Raw genomic sequence first — 14,177 nt, forward strand, 5'->3', positions numbered from 1 at the left:
CATGAATACAGTATAGAACAGTCACCATGTTTCTGCCTAGATGGCCTTACTCGTCTCATGAGTAAGGCCATCTAGGCAGAAACCCGTCGACTATTCTGTGCTGTTTCCACCATTGCCCAAATAATGTGTTTTTTTTACTGCATTTCACTGTGGTGCAAGTGTTCTTTGTATCTTATGTCAAAGAGGGATTTTAGGATAAAAATTCAGCTTTTGGTTGTGTGCCTACCGGCTCCAGTGATCTGACCCTGACCTTTTTGTTATCTATTAACATTTGATTGGAATCCATCTCAAACTATTCCATAAATCACTTTAATGCTCGCGCTTACAAAGTATTTCAACAGAACATAAATAAATTAGAGACTACGTGCTTAAAAACAATGCCCAAACGGTGGAAAATCCCGCACCATAAAAAAACCACCAGAAAGATCAAAGGACCTTGATGAATCAATAATGAATTCAGTGCAATTCAGAAGGGAGCCATATTTTAGAGGCAGAGGATTTTTGGGGCAGGAGGTCAGCTAAGAAACCGGAGGGTGATGGTCTTGCAGGAAAAATGAGGCTGCATTTGTTGTAGTTAAAGGGAAGAGCGTCAGACTAATGTGACAGCCTGAGTCCATACTTGGAGGGACCCTGCTGGAGCCAGTCATTAAGTAAGTGTTAAGTCTTATTCCTCTACTCCTGGTGGGCAAAAACAAGCAAATAACTTATGCAGTGTGTGTGGGGGGAGAAGGGGAGTCCACTGCCCAGAGTTGATGGTCTATGTCAAAGAAGTCAATATATACCAAATGAAGTGTTTCTACCTCCTGTTACACTCAACGTGGCTGGAAAGTGGTGCTCAGGCACGGACTGCAGACCTGAAACTGAAGATGTGAAGAATGCTGGCACCATGGTAAAAGGTAGTAAAAGTCCACTTTATTTGGACAACTGTGAATACAGCACAGAACAGTCACCATGTTTCTGCCTAGATGGCCTTAATCATCTCATGAGTAAGGCCATCTAGGCAGAAACCCGTTGACTATTCTGTGCTGTTTCCTCCTTTGCCCAAAATATGTTATTTTTTTTTTTCCTGCATTTCACTGTGGTGCCGGCGTTCTTCATATCTTATGTCAAAGAGGCAATTCTAGGATAGAAATTCAGCTTTTGGTTGTGTGCCTACAGGCTCCAGTAATCTGACCCTGACCTTTTTGTTACCTATTAACATTTGATTGGAATCCATCCGAAACTATTCCATAAATCACTTTAATGCTCGCCCTCACAAAGTATTTCAACAGAACATAAATAAATTAGAGACTACGTGCTTAAAAACAATGCCCAAACGGTGGAAAATCCCGCACCATAGAAAAGCCACCAGAAAGATCAAAGGACCTTGATGAATCAATAATGAATTCAGTGCAATTCAGAAGGGAGCCATATTTTAGAGGCAGAGAATTTTTGGGGCAGGAGGTCAGCTGAGAAACCGGAGGGTGATGGTCTTGCAGGAAAAATGAGGCTGCATTTGTTGTAGTTAAAGGGAAGAGCGTCAGACTAATGTGACAGCCTGAGTCCATACTTGGAGGGACCCTGCTGGAGCCAGTCATTAAGTAAGTGTTAAGCCTTATTCCTCTACTCCTGGTTGGCAAAAACCAGCTAATAACTTATGCAGGGTGTGTGGGGGGAGAAGGGGAGTCCACTGCCCAGAGTTGATGGTCTATGTCAAAGAAGTCAATATATACCAAATGAAGTGTTTCTACCTCCTGTTACACTCAACGTGGCTGGAAAGTGGTGCTCAGGCACGGACTGCAGACCCGAAACTGAAGATGTGAAGAATGCTGGCACCATGGTAAAAGATAGTAAAAGTCCACTTTATTTGGACAACTGTGAATACAGCAGAGAACAGTCACCATGTTTCTGCCTAGATGGCCTTACTCATCTCATGAGTAAGGCCATCTAGGCAGAAACCCGTTGACTATTCTGTGCTGTTTCCTCCTTTGCCCAAATAATGTTATTTTTTTTTTCCTGCATTTCACTGTGGTGCCGGCGTTCTTCATATCTTATGTCAAAGAGGCAATTCTAGGATAGAAATTCAGCTTTTGATTGCGTGCCTACGGGCTCCAGTAATTTGACCCTGACCTTTTTGTTACCTATTAACATTTGATTGGAATCCATCCGAAACTATTCCATAAATCACTTTAATGCTCGCCCTCACAAAGTATTTCAACAGAACATAAATAAATTAGAGACTACGTGCTTAAAAACAATGCCTAAACGGTGGAAAATCCAGCACCATAAAAAAGCCACCAGAAAGGACAAAGGACCTCGACAAATCAATAAGGAATTCAGTGCAATTCAGAAGGGAGCCATATTTTAGAGGCAGAGAATTTTTGGGACAGGAGGTCAGCTGAGAAACCGGAGGGAGACGGTCTCGCAGGAAAAATGAGGCTGCGTTTGTTGTAGTTAAAGGGAAGAGCGTCAGACTAATGTGACAGCCTGAATCCTTACTTCATCATTTATTGATGGTGCTTCATCATCGTTTGCAGGGAGGTAAACAGGTGGGAGAGGAGGCCGCGAGCGCACGTGAACGAAATTAAACACGGCGAGGAAGGGAGCTCAACAAGGACTACTGGGAGCCGGAGCTGAGAGCAGGTTTGTGGACAAAAGCGAAATGTTTGTTTTCCCTGCAGCAGTGTTTATAATGAAGACGCGGTATCGTGGAATTACCTCTTATAGCACGTTGTATTCAAACAGTAAAATAAAAAAAGCCAAAACGACCACTTTGCTAAGTATGTGTTGCTAAGCAAACAAATCTGTTCGGAGATATAAAATGAATCCCGTTCAATATTGAAGCCGTGATAAAAGTCTGTGACAGCTTACTCCTTCTGAAGCCTGTTTGTAGGCATCAGAAACATCACACTGATTGAGCTGCCTGCCCACCCACATGCAGGAAGATTGTAGAAACTGAAAGCTGATTGAGTTAGGCCTTATGCGCAATGGGCATTTTTTTTTTTCCTCGCCTGGACGCCTTGTTCCGGGAGGGGAAAAAGCAGGGTTAATAACATGCCTAAAGCCAGGCTTTTTAAACATCTGTAGGCAGGGCTGCTGTTAGAAATCGCGGGGCCCTGTACAGACTACCTGGCAGGGCCCCCCCAAGAAAATATAAAATATATATTTAGCTTAACCACTTGCCGACTGCTCACAGTATATTTACTGCGGCAGTCAGCCCCTCACAGGCAGAGTGACGTAGATCTACGTCGCTAGCCTGTGAGGGTCTAGGGAGCGAGCGCGCGCCCCCGGAGGCGCGCTCCCGCGTGGTCACGGACTCCCCCGCGTGTGTGACTGGCGGACCCGATGTCCGCTGGTCACTCTGCGATCGTCGCTGCAGAGGGAGAAAGTCAGGCGGCTAGTGTAAACAAGCCGCCTGTCATTCTCCCCTGTGTAGAAACAGTGATCACACGGTTCTACTATGTAGGACCGTTGATCACTGTTTCTACAGCTCAAGCCACAGCCAATCACAGTTAGAATCACGCCCCTAGGGACACACACAGCCCCTCCCTCTCAAATAAAGTTAACCCCTTCACTACCAGTGTCATTTTGCAGTAACAGTGCATATGTATAGCACTGAATACTGCAGTAATGTCACTGGTAACCCCAAAAGTGTCAAAAATGTCAGTCAAGGGTCCGATCTGTCTGCCGCAATGTCGCAGTCCCGCAAAAAAAAAAATAGCAGATCGCCGCCATTACGCGTTTAAAAAAAAACAACAAAAATGACAAAAATCTTTCCCTTTGTTAGTAAACGCAATAACTTTTGCGCAAACCAATCAAAATACGCTTTTTGCGATTTTTTTTACCAAACATATGTAGCAGAAAACAAATTGACCGAAAATGTTAAAAAATTTAGATTTTTACATTTTTTTGGGGGGGAATTTCATATTAAAAAATGTGAAAAATATTGCTATTTTTGCAAAATTGACTCTCTTTTTTGGTTTATAGCGCATGATCAAATACCACCAAAAGAAAGCTCTGTTTGTGGGAAAAAAAGGATGTCAAATTCGTTTAGGTACAGCATTGCACGACCAAGCAATTGTCCGTTAAAGTCACGCAGTGCCGAATCGCAAAATAGGCCCTGGTCAGGAAGGGGGTAAAATCTTAAGTGGTTAAATTACAACAAAATCACTATTATCAGACACAAATATAACATAACTCGCATAATTCCTGCTAAATCTAAAAAAAAAAACTATGTTAAATAAAATAAGATGAGATTAGAAAAATATACAGGCTGGGCAGTTGGAGCTCAGTGATCAGAGAGACAGAGAGAGAGAAACAAAGTTACAATTTACAAATAAACTCCTGAGCAGAGATAAGTGCTGGGAGGGGGGGGACACAAGGGAGGGGAATTAGTGAGGGACGACTGTCTCTTTCTCAACAGATAAAAGCTGATAGCAGGGAGGGGGACAGATCAGATTCAGGTGTTAGAGGAAGATTTCCATATTTGTTGTCCATCACTAATCCCCCTCTATGTGTGGGCCCCCCCTGTGTGCTCGGGCCCCCTACAAGAGGGCTGGTGGTCCCCCCCTATCAGCGGCCCTGTCTGTAGGCATGTTTAGATGCATCAAACGTTTGGGTGTTTATTCATTGCATTGGCCAGATTCTGGCTATTGGAATGAATAGATGCACAAGTGCAAAACACACCTATCGCTTAAACATTTACATGCTTTCATCAATAATTTCTTTGCACTGCAATACTCCTGTCCTAAATGAGCTGGACCTAGGTTTTCCTTTATGCCTATAAACACCTGTAAAAACCTACAGTATGTATGCATTGATACATAGGCTAACCTTGAGGGGTGTGCAGAGGCAGAAAAAAAGAGTCAAACACCCTTAGGCTCCTTTCACACGGTCCGCCTCCGTCAGCGGACTCCGTGATGCTCAGCGGGGGATCGATACACCGATCCCCACTGAGCAGGCAGGTGACAGCTCCCTCTCCGCACACAGTGCGGAGAGGGAGGTGTCAGAGCCCCGCTGCTCTCTATGGGGAATCGGATAAGAGTGATCGTCTGTCCGCTCTCATCTGATCCCAGCCAAACCGATCCCCTGGACAGATGGAAAATAGGGTTTCCATCCGTCCGGATTTCACAGACAGGATCAGATGCGGATGGCAACGGGTGTCAGCGGACATGTCTCCGCTGACATCCGCTGCCCCATAGGGATGCCTGGAGGATCCAAAATGATCCGCCTAAAAAACTGACAGGCGGATCTAATTGGATCGTTCGTGTGAAAGGACCCTTAAATTAATCAGCGTTTTTGATGCTCAGTTTACATGAGGCCCTAAAGCATGGATGCTCAAGCTACGGTCCTCCAGCTGTTGCAGAACTACACGTCCCGTATAAATACATATACAGTATATATATATATATGTGTGTGTGTATATATATATATATGTGTGTGTGTATATATATATATATATATATATATGTGTATATATATATATATATATATATATATATATATATATATATATATATATATATATACACACACACACACAGGTGCATCTCATAAAATTAGAATATAATCAAAAAGTTTATTTATTTCAGTAATTCAATTCAAAAAGTGAAACTCATATATTTGTTTTTTTTTTCTTTATAGATGTGTAACACACAGAGTGATATATTTTAAGCATTTGTTTCCTTTAATTTTGATAGTGAAAACACAAAATTCAGTGTCTCAGAAAATTTAAATATTACATAAGACCAAAAAAAAAAGGATTTTTAATACAGAAATGTTGGCTTACTAAAAAGTATGTCCATGTACAGTATAGTATGCACTCAATACTCGGTCGGGGCTCCTCTTGCATAAATTACTGCATCAATGCAGCGTGGCATGGAATTGATCAGCCTGAGGCACTGCTGAGGTGTTATGGAAGCCCAGGTTGCTTCTGATAGTGGCTTTCAGCTCGTCTGCATTGTTGGGTCTGGTATAGTGATCGACCGATATCGTTTTTTTTATTGCCGATACCGATATTTTGGTCATCGCATAACGGTATCGGCCGATATTGGCCAAATTTCCGTACATTAACATTTTTTTTTTGACAGGTTCTCTTGTGGAGGGATCAGGGGGTCTAAAAGACCCCAAACCCCTCCTCTGCACTTGAAAGAATTCAAAACGCCAGGGCGAGCCATTGGAAGGCGGCGGGAGGGGGGGTCCCCTCCCGCTCCTTGTAATGACAGCCGAGCGGCTTTCTAAGCTGCATTGGTTGTCATTACAAGACAGCCGACCATCGGCTATCTTGCAGGCAGCAGTGGCAGCAGCTTCCCCCTCAGCTTCCTCCCTCCTCCTCCTCCGCTCCTTGGCCAATAGCATGGTTTTTCCTTTCGTCGTATCGGGAAACGGGACCCACTTCCTGACTGACCAGGAGGAGAATCAGTGTGGCAATAGCAAATATTCATTCACTATTGTCTCACAGCTGGGTGAGCTCGGGGCGCAGTGCTCTGCGCCCCGAGCCCACCCTTTTTTTAAGCCTTTTAGAGCCTCTGGCTCTAATCAGGTGCTTAGAAAAAACCCATTGGAATCCATGCACCCTGCATGTAGATTAGGGGGCCGGATGCATGGATAGGGGGGGCAGCACCCCTGCGCCCCCAGTGCACTAGCCCTTACTGATACTGACATACTCCCTATATACTTTCTAATCCTTATTGTTTTATGGTCCACTTTTTTCATGTCCAGCTTTTTTTATGTATGAATCATTCATTCTTATGGTCATTGTTTTAAATATTTTACACCTGGGGTTCTTTTTTGGCCATTGCTATGCATCAGAGGCTTTAATCCAAAACCATAGTTTTTTTTGTCTGTCCACAACATTACCACGCCGCTTCCTGAGCGCCACTGCACACCCCTTTTACATACTTACATTGGTCAATGCTGAACCAATGTATTATGTAACAATGTTATCTTCAGCCTCCCTCTCTGCAACTGTATCTCCTAATTAAGCATCTATAGTTCAGCTTTCAATGTATTATGTTCAAACAAAGCTCTGTCCCTATAAAGCCAAATTCTAGTAGTGTTCTATTCTTCATATGCAAGCTCCGTATGCGTTTTCAGCAGACTGATTTGTGATACCATCCTCACCTTTCTGTGCTCCTAAATAAACAAGTGGTTATCTTTATTACCCAGCCTTATAATCAGTCTGCAAAATTGCAATGCAGGTGATACATAAATTAATTTTAAATGCATTTTCTTCCCAATCACGGAGACATAAAAATCAATTAATATGCTGAGGGCCTGGAGATCCTGAATATAGATTTAGAAGAGAGGTGATATTTTTATAGAGAGGTTTTGGTGGGCTGCCAGAGGCTGGAATGAAGAATGACAAGAAGGACTGGTCGATCATCAAATTCCTGTAATGAGGCTTCATTAAAGCTGATTTCCAGCCAAAGGAATCTTTACCCGGGCTACCCACTATATCCCCCTCTAGGTTATCTTTCATTTATATAAAAAAGTCAACTAAATGATTTTTTACCTCAACCTGTAGTCACGTGAGGGGTCCTGAGCCTCCACCTTTCTTCCTGTTGACCTGGGCACTTCTTGAGATAAGTGTTTCTTGGGTGGTCCTCACAGTGTCCTGAAGACTCCAGTGGTGGCACATTCACTGTGAGATGAGAAGTGGCAATAGGATCAGTTGGCGGCTGTCCAGAGTGATGTATTGCCGGTCTTCAGTGGTGTGTTGCCGGTCAGTGGGCGCAGCCCTCTAGCAGGAAATTCTAGAGCACTTTATGCTTCCCTCTGCTGACCAGCGTTATGGAGATGCTGATTTCATTTTCCAGCAGGACTTGACACTGCCCACACTGCCAAAAGTACCAATACCTGGTTTAATGATCATGATATTACTGTGCTTGATTGGCCAGCAAACTCGCCTGACCTAAACCCCATAGAGAATCTGTGGGGCATTGTCAAGAGGAAGATGAGACACCAGACCCAACAATGCAGATGAGCTGAAGGCTGCTATCAAAGCAACCTGGGCTTCCATAACACCTCAGCAGTGCCACAGGCTGATCCTCTCCATGCCACCCCACACTGATGCAGGATTTGAGGAAAGGAGCCCCGACCAAGTATTGACTGCATACTATACTCTATATGGACATACTTTTCAGTAAACCAACATTTCTGTATTAAAAATCTTTTTTTTTTATTGGTCTTATGTAATATTCTAATTTTCTGAGATACTGAATTTTGTTTTTTTTTTACTAGCTGTAAGCCATAATTATCAAAATTAAAAGAAAGAAATGCTTAAAATATATCACTTTGAGTGTAACGCATCTAAATAAAATATACGAGTTTCACTTTTTTAATTGAATTACTGAAATAAATTGATGATATTCTAATTTTTTGAAATGCACCTATACATGTATTGCGCAGATGTACATAATGGAGTTGATTTACTAAAACTGGAGAGTGCAAAATCTGGTGCAGATTTGCATGGTAGCCAATCATCTAACTTCAGCTAGTTTAATTAAGCTTTGACAAAAAAAAAAATTATAAAACCTGGAAGCTGATTGGTTTCTGTGCGGAGCTGCACCAGATTTTGCACTCTTCAGTTTTGGTGAATCAACACCAGTGTGTGTTTCTTTTGCCTAAATGTAAACTTTTACCCTTCCCCATGCTAAAAAAAAAATGGCTGCTCCTCTTCCATGCTGCCGTCTTGAAATATGCCTTCAAATGCCTGGCAGAGAACTACACCATGTTTGCACATGCACAGAATGTATGACATGGACATCCCAGGATTCAACAGGGATCCCCAGCTAATTTTCTCCTAGGTCTCCTCTTAAAGTGGTTCTAAAGGCTCAAAGTGTTTTACCTTGTAAACCCTATCATATACCCGGTGAAGTGACTGACATCAGGTGATACACAGAGATAAAACAATTCCTCTTACATAGGTTTATTGATTAGCTGCAGTCTTCTCTTCTCTACAACCCTTCAAAAGAGCACAATTGTGAGAAGATCCTTCTGCATCTCTGAGTACAGAAGAGGGGGTGGAGAGCTGCAATGAGAGCTGATTGGAGGAAAGGGAAAGTAAAGTAAATTACCCAAATTTTGAGTTGCCCCCTGAAAGTAATAGAGGGGGGAATCTTTTAATGGGTAAACCAGTTCTGGTGACCTGGGGGTCCTCAAGGAGTTTCCTTGGTTTACAGAGCTTTCCTCCCAATTCCAGTTTGGCTATGAGACCGGAAGTGAGGAAAAATCTCTGCAATGGAATACAGATGGCAAAAAAAAAAAAAAAAACAACTGATAGGGGTCTCCTCCCTTGCTCTATCCAAAATGAAAGAAAAAATGTTTTGCCCATAGTTTTGGATTTGACTGTTCCAAATTTATCGATTCCAATGTTTCAAATAAACAAAAAATCAGTAAATTAGAAGAAAATTTGAAAAAGACATAAAACAAATTCCGAATACAAATTCCAAATACGAATACGAATTGAACAAATCAACCAAATTAAACTAAACTAAATAACTAGATTAAAGGAGTTGTAAAGACAGAAGGTTTTTTTCATATTGCATTCTATGCATCAGGATAAAAAGCCTTCTGCGTGTAGCAGCCCCTCCCAGCGTCTCTAATACTTATCTGTGCCCCCTCTCTGTCCAGACATATCCACGAGTCCCTTGGCCGTCCGGGACTCTCCCTCCTGATTAGCTGAGACACAGTTGCAGCGCCATTGGCTCCCATGGCTGTCAATCAAAGTAAGTTAGCCAATCAGGAGAGAGGGGGGCAGGGCTGAAAGACAGCACTGTGTCTGAATGGATACCAGTGCTGCAGCTCAGCTTGGGTGCCCCCATAGAAAGCCGCTTGCTGTGGGGGCACACGATAGGAGGGAGGGGCGAGGAGCAGCAACAAGGGACCCGAGAAGAGGAGGATCCGGGCTGCTCTATGAAAAACCAACTGCACAGAGGAGGTAATTATAACTTTAGAAAAACCGGTGACATATGTGGCCATCATTCATAATTATATAGGTAAAAAAGGAAAAATAAATCTCAGGCCAAATAGAGGGATGTTCATCATTCAATAAAATCCATATTTTATTTATATCAAAAAGTAATAATAAAAACAATACAAACAATAGAAAATAAACAAATAATATAAAAACAATCCCTAAAAGGGAGGGAAGTATATGATGACTACTGTGATGAGGACTAGGTCAAGGGGGTCTTCAGTGCCAACGCGTTTCACTAATCGCTTCCTCAGGGCTACAAAGACCCCCATAGTGCTCATCTCCGGTGGTACACATGCAAGGAATGCTCCCTGGGTGGGTGCCGGGACCATATTATAGGACAACCATCTGATATTAGTCTTTTTTTTTGTATACAAACTTTTTTTATTAAGGTGAAAAGTTGTGGTACAAAAGCATAGAGGGATCTGTCCCTTTATGAGCAATATAATTGCCCCCTGGTGTGAGGGGGGGGGGGGGTTGGGGAAGCAGATACCCCACCATATATGTCCCCTTTGTATCAATCACAATAAGTAGAGCTGGATTTCCTCAAACAGGCAGATCCAAATATCCTTAGGGAAAATCCCAAGAACTCATAACACATGTCCTGCCATGTGGTTGTCAACAACTAAAGCCTCGTACACACGCAACAATTATCTGTCGACCGATCGGCCATCTTTTGTTGTTGTGTTGGTTGAAATGTGCTCTAGACTGCAAACAAATTTTCTCGGCCAACAAAAATCAACTTCAGAAGTGATGTCATGTGCTGGTTTACTTTCCGTGTGTTTTTTCTTCTCTGAGCATGCCCAGTCTTGCTCATCAGATTTTTGTCTGCCGAAATCTGTACTGACTGACGGAAAATCGGCCGTTGTGTTGACAGCCAACAAAAATTTTATAGCCTGCACACCAGATTTTATTCAGCCGAAAAGTCGGAGTCAGTTGTCGAAAGCATCATACTAACAAGCCGAAAATCGGCCGATCGGACGTTGGCCGAAAATTCACGGCCAACTATCGACGCGTGTGTACGGGGCATTAGGTAAATAAATAAGGTAAGTACAGCGTGTTTTTTATTTAATTTTTTTTTTTTTTAAAGAGACTATACAATCACTTTAAGAAATCTAAATGAAAGGAAAATAAACACATTTTTTTCATCATGCACTTGTCTAATATTGGTTATTTTTTTAAAGTTTTCTTAGAATCAATTTAATTATTTCATTAACTAATTCTGAATGAGGGATTGGGGAGGAACAAGGAGTGACAGACTTATTTTTATAGGTGAAGGCCCACTGTAAGCTGTCTGAGCATAAGAATTGCTTAGAGAATGTGTATGAACTGATAATAAGTCAGATACAGCCAAACTCTGGTCACTCCCGAATCCCGATATCTAATCTCCATGGCTCCTCTTCATCTGAACTCTACACCTGTATTAGCAGCAGATTAATTCCGCGAGTAACGCCGATCCCCCTCTCTTTTCAGCAGGTAGTCTAATTTCCTATTCCAGATATTAATTCAGTTTTTCGAATGCAGAGCCATGAAAGCCGTCAGACCTGTAACATGCAAGGTTACAGGGAAAAGGATGTAAAACCTGACAGGCAGACTTGTACGTCTCTGAGGTCGCGCGTGCGTTATCAATCTGAATAAAACTCTGATTCCCCGTGGCATGATTGTAAAAGATCTTTCAGACTGAAGAATTAGTTTCCTTTTGAAAGCTGAACTTTGGCCAAACAGACTAATACACAGTTTTAATAAGTACATGTGAGCTGATTCAACTGCCAAAATATTTGGGATTCTGCTCAGCCGCTTCTGCCAACGCACAAAACCTCGCTGCATAGAAGTCCGCAACATGTAGGGTGGAGGCTCTCTGGATCCATGACAGATTATGTGGAGTCCATGGATTCTATATAGGCTGCTCATATGCTTGAAGAACCTTCTAGCTGCAATATTCAGATGGTAGGATCAGAATTTGGTTTAAACAACATGAAAGAATGGATCAATTCTGCCTTGTATCAACGATTCAGGCTGGTGGTGTAATGGTGTCATGGGTAGACTGGGCTGGGGGGCATGATGGAAATTTCCCCCGGGCCGGTCCAATTCCCTATTAGAAAGGCTGCCCCACCCTGCACCATGATGGTCAGATCCACGGCTCTCCCTGTCCTGCACGAGCCGGGTATAATAATGTCTGCCCCGCAGGCAGACTTTGCTTCCTGGTTGGAACATAGTAGGCTGGCTGGTCTAAAAGAGTCAGCTACCTATTGGCTGGGGAGGTAGCCTCTCAGCCAATGGGTGCATTGCTCATTACTTCCAGCGGGCTTCCTGTGATGTTGTGGCAGCATGGAGCTGCTCTGAAACTGCAAACCAACTGAGGTGAGAAAGAAGTGTATTATGCCCCAACATGTTTAAAAACTGCTAAAAGTGCCTTCCTTCCTGCCTCTTTCTTTCTTTCTTTCTTTCTCCATCCCTCTTTCTCTATTACAGTCTTTCTCTCTCCCTCCATCCCTTTTTCTTTCTCTCTCCCTCCATCCTTCTCCCTCCATCCCTCTCCCTCCATTTTTCTTTTTTCCCTCTCCCTCCATCCCTCTCTAGCCATCCCTTTTTCTTTTTCTCCCTCCATCCCTCCATCCCTCTCCATCTATCCCTTTTTATTTCTCTCTCTCCCCCATCCCTCCCTCCCTCTCCATCCATCCCTTTTCCTTTCTCTCTCCTTCCATCCCTTTTTATTTCTCTCGCCCTCCATCCTTCTCCCTCCATCCCTCTTTCTTTCCCTCTCCCTCCATCCCTCTACATCCATCCCTCTTTTTTTCTCTCTACCTCCATCCCTTTTTTTCTCTCTCCCCCCATCCCTTTCCATCCAACCCTTTTTTCTCTTTTTCTTTCTTTCTTTCTTTCTTTCTTTCTTTCTTTCTTTCTTTCTTTCTTTCTTTCTTTCTTTCTTTCTTTCTTTCCCCCTTCTTTTTCTTTTCTTTTCCTCTTTATTTTTCTTTCTTTCTTTCTTTCTTTCTTTCTTTCTTTCTTTCTTTCTTTCTTTCTTTCTTTCTTTCTTTCTTTCTTTCTTTCTTTCTTTCTTTCTTTCTTTCTTTCTTTCTTTCTTTCTCTCGCATACTTGAAGAAGCTTCCAAAGGTGCCTCAACTGGGTTATACGTGTGTGTAGGGTAAGAAGTGCCACACCACCAATTGTGAAATGTCCAAACAGTTCATTGTATGCTTGACATGGTGTATATGGCACAAACATAAGCCAACTCATTTAATGGCAGTCTTCCTTCATCAGAACTCTGTACCCTGTTCACAAGGGAGGCAAAGAAAGAAAAAAAAAACAGATGTTCTAACCCTTCTCCACTCCCTACAAAAAAAGAAAAAAGTGCATTGGAATTGTGCTGGGCAGTCTTGTCCAACGTAATGCCAATGCAAGATAATGAAAATGTGGGATACGCTGAAAAAAAGCAGGACATGGTCCTTTTTGCAGTGCAGCTTGGTGCAACATAATTCACCACATTGCGCCATACTGTGGCCATATGTACCATGAGTAAGCTACCATGGACTGACACAAGGAAACGAAAATTACAGTAAGTATTTCATACAATTTAACATTTCCCTGGCGCCAACATGGCAGCATAAATATAGTATATATGGTTAGTATGGTGGCAAAGATTGACAGCAGGAAAATAAAATGACAGTAAATATTTGATCCAATTTTCCTGGCGCCAACTTGGCAGCATAAATATAATATATATGGTTAGTATGGTGGCATAGATTGGCAGCAGGAAAACAAAATGACAGTAAGTATTTGATACAATTTTCCTAGTGCCAACATGGTAGCATACATATGGTAGATATGGTTAGTATGTTGGCATAGATTGGCAGCAGGAAAGGAAAATGACAGTAAGTATTGGATACAATTTTCCTGGTGCCAACATGGTAGCATATATATATGGTACATATGGTTAGTATGTTGGCATAGATTAGCAGCAGGAAAGGAAAATGACAGTATTTGATACAATTTTCTTGGTGCCAACATGGTAGCATACATATGGTACATATGGTTAGCATGTTGGCATAGATTGGCAGCATGAAAGGAAAATGACAGTTAGTATTTGATACAATTTTCCTGGTGCCAACATGGTAGCATACATATGGTACATATGGTTAGTATGTTGGCATAGATTGGCAGCAGGAAAAGGAAATTGCAATAAGTATTTGATACAATTTTCCTGGTGCCAACATGGTAGCA

Source organism: Pelophylax lessonae (genome assembly GCF_965119305.1).
Source record: "Pelophylax lessonae genome assembly, chromosome: 10".
Taxonomy (NCBI): domain Eukaryota; kingdom Metazoa; phylum Chordata; class Amphibia; order Anura; family Ranidae; genus Pelophylax; species Pelophylax lessonae.